The sequence below is a fragment of the Rhagoletis pomonella genome, unplaced genomic scaffold (assembly GCF_013731165.1).
Source record: "Rhagoletis pomonella isolate Grant_MI unplaced genomic scaffold, Rhpom_1.0 Rhpom_scaffold_00001, whole genome shotgun sequence".
Classification (NCBI taxonomy): domain Eukaryota; kingdom Metazoa; phylum Arthropoda; class Insecta; order Diptera; family Tephritidae; genus Rhagoletis; species Rhagoletis pomonella.
Genome location: NW_023458555.1, coordinates 57,891,326 through 57,895,125, shown reverse-complemented (window position 1 = coordinate 57,895,125; position 3,800 = coordinate 57,891,326).

The following is a 3,800-nucleotide window of genomic DNA, read 5'->3' as shown; positions in this document are numbered from 1 at the left end:
TTGTTGTGGAAAGAAAAAATTTGTAGCTCTCGTTTTTTAAGAAAAAATGGTATGTAGTGCTAACTTGACACCATACACCTAGTCGATAGAATTGAGATATCCAATATGTTACTATGCCATTAATTATAGCTTTTAACTTTAAAATTTGTTGTTGAAAGAAAAAATTTGTAGCTCTCGTTTTTTAAGAAAAAATGGTATGTAGTGCTAACTTGACACCATCCACCTAGTCGATAGAATTGAGATATCCAGTATGTTACTATGCTATTAATTGTAGCTTTTAACTTTAAAATTTGTTGTGAAAAGAAAAAAATTGTAGCTTTGGTTTTTCTGGGAAAAATTGAGTTGGCCCTTTTTCGAACAAAATTTAGTATGTAGTGCTAACTTGACACCATGCACCATTGACGACAGAATTGAGATATTGAAAAGGTTACAACGGCATTAATTGTAGCTTTTTTGTTGTCAATGTGTTGTGGAAAGAAAAAATTTTTAGCTCTCGTTTTTTAACATGACGTGGCATCACATGATATGACATCATATGGTATGACATCATACGACATGACATCAGAGGATATGACAACACATGACATACATCGTATCACATCACATAAAATCACGTCACATCTTATCACGTCATCGCACCTCATCTCATCTACGTGAATAGAAAAAGAAAAGGATATAAGCAAAGATGTGAAAGATAAAAACAAAGATGAAGACCAAGGTAAAGCTACCGATTTCAAAACCAAAAACACCGTTGGAAAGGTAATTTTCTGTAGATGAGAGTTTTTAGTTTCGAAATTGGTTGAAAATCGTCGTTTAAAAATTTCCATATTTGTGTATGGTTGTTTTTGCAACCTGTTCAATTTAAGCTGTTTCGCATTTTGTTTTACTTCGTATTTGAAATTCAACTTTGAAATAAAGATAAATATGAAGATGAAGAAACAAGTGATAACGATGAAGACAAAAAAAAGGCAAAAGTGAAGATAAAGACGAAAAGTGAGATAAAGGCGAAAATGGAGACAATTAGAAATACATAAGAATTAAGTTAAAAGATAGGAATCGAAATAAAATCAGCCATAAAGGTTACTGAATTTATCGAATCATCGAAGTTTATAATTATCGAAATTTATCCATGCTTATTGAGTTATCGCAACGTATCGAATTATTCAAACTGATCAATGTTTACTGGGTTGTCGAAATTTATAGACACAGAAACTTAGTTGTTCAAATTTACGGATAGTTATCGAGCTATAAAAACGTGTGGGATTAACGAAATTTGTCAAGTTAAAGAAATGTATCAAGTTATCAATATTTATTGAATTATCATTATTTATAGACTTAACAAAATATATCGAGGAGTCGTAATGTATGGAGTTCTTTCAACTTACAGAGTTATCGATAATTATTGATCTACTGAAATTGGTTGGTTCAACAAAGCAAAGTTTATGGAATTTTCAAAATTTATCGATTTATCGAAATTTCAAGGTTATATAAGCTTATTGATTTATCACTGCTTATCGAATTTAATCGTCTTAACAGAGTATAACGAGTTATCAAAATGTTTAGATAGTTTTCGAAAAATGTGGAGATGTCAAAAGTAAGAATTTATAAAGGTATCCAAAGTTTTTACATTTTTGAGTTATCGAAATTTATCGAGCCGTCGAATTTCACAGTTATCGAAATTGGTCGAGCTAACGAATTTTTTTGAGTTATCGAATTTTAGTGTTCTTGAAATTCATCGAACTATCGATATGTATCAAATCATCGAAATTTATCGATAAACTGGAATGTTTCGGGTCAATTCCAAGTCCTGCCGAAGTCGAAAGACCTTCTCAGATAAAAAAAAATTAGTTACGTTTTAGCAAAACATTTTCCGGTTAGTTAATTTGTACCGTATAAGTATCGCTACGTGTTAAGTTAGAAAACCTCTCCAAGGATTCTAAAACTAGAAAAACTGCAAATACGAACCCTGCTACATACAAAATTTTGTTCGAAAAAGGGTCAACTCAACTTTTTCCAGAAAAACGAAAGCTACAAATTTTTTCTTTTCGCAACAAATTTTAAAGTTAAAAGCTACAATTAATAGCATAGTAACATACTGGATATCACAATTCTATCGACTAGGTGTATGGTGTCAAGTTAGCACTACATACAATTTTTTCTTTCCTCTTTCTTCTTTCTTTTTTGAGGCCAAATAACTTGAAAAAAACAAATCAGCTGCTCTACTGCTACTACCTGTTTATATTTCTTGGTCAGCTCTTTGCACTCTACTTTTTTCTTTACCAACAGAGCTAGTCTATCCAACCTTAAGTATTGTCCGCTAATTTTTTTCAGGGCGAATAATAATAGAGTTACTCGGTACGTCTGTACTGAACCTTCATCGACTTCGCACTTCAACTCGAACAGTTGGGCCGTGTATACGCCGCAATACACCGACTTTGTTGAAGCGTGGATCGTGTATGTACATATATTTGGTATTATATCGTCTTTGGCGCCTTATCGCGGGTTTCCTAGCCTACAAAGCACTGACCGATCCATATTAAGAATAACAGTGGCGGGTTTCGGTACGAGAATTTATTTTTCGATACCTACAATTTACATTTTTTTCGAGCACAATTTTGAACCTGAAATGAACTGTGAATTATAAAAGGGTGAGCACTTAAGTGAACAATGATTATTTTAAAAGTTTAATTAATTTTTATAATTTCTATGGCACAAAAATAGGGCTGCCAGATATCTGTTGCCAAACCGGGACACTTAAGGGGGGAGGCCCCTCGCTCCCTTCCATTTCGTTTCGTCAAAAATTACGTACGAAAAGATGTAGTAAAATTTTATTTTGACAAAACAAAACATAAAAACATGAGATCATGAGATCATTACAACAACAAAACAAAACAGTTTATCACAACTAAAGTACAGACAATTTTCCACAATGCATGTACCTTTTTTGTTCCTTATAAAAATACAGTTTATACTAAATACATCAGAAAACATAAAAATAAAATTTCTAAACTTTGTGCAAATCTTGGGAAAATGCAATAATTTCGCATACAAATTCGCAACTTTCTATTCAGACTTTTTTATAAAAATTTTGAAAATGAAGTTTTGCAGCCCATAAAAATTTAGTTGATTTTTGGTATTGTTTTTACTGAGAGTTTCTTCCATACAAACTATGTTCGATATTTTTTTGTATGTGGAAGACACTGTCAGCAAAAAATAAATAATTGCAAAAAATCAACGAAATTTTCTGGTAACTTCAGACTTGCACTTTACTAATTGGCTCAAAAGCTACCTTTTCAAAATTTTTCTAAAAGATCTGATTAGAAATTGTGATCAGATGAAAGTCTCCGAGCCAATAATTTTGTACGGCACGGTACTTATAAGTTATCTAGGTTTCACGAAAGAAAACAAATTAAATACAAGGTAACATTAAAATATCAGTCATTTGTTTCGTTGCTGTGAGCTTGTTTCAAAACTTCTGGCTTTTCTTAATATAATTGTAAAACTCTGTGCATGTCATTTTAACGTATTTAGGTACATACTTATATTAATCATCAACTATTGCTCGTGCTAAATTTAAAAAAAATTCGCATATGAAAGAGCACCAACCCAAATCGTAATAAATTTAAGTATACAAATTTTAGTATTTAGTATAGATGCTTTCCATTTCCAGACAACCGGTCAGGTACGAGCATGATTTTTAATTTCGACCAAACTCAAATACATTGTTTGTTGGTCGGAAAAATTTTTCGGCCGAATTAAACGCGATTTTGTTTTTCAGGCAAAAATCGATTATTCGAATT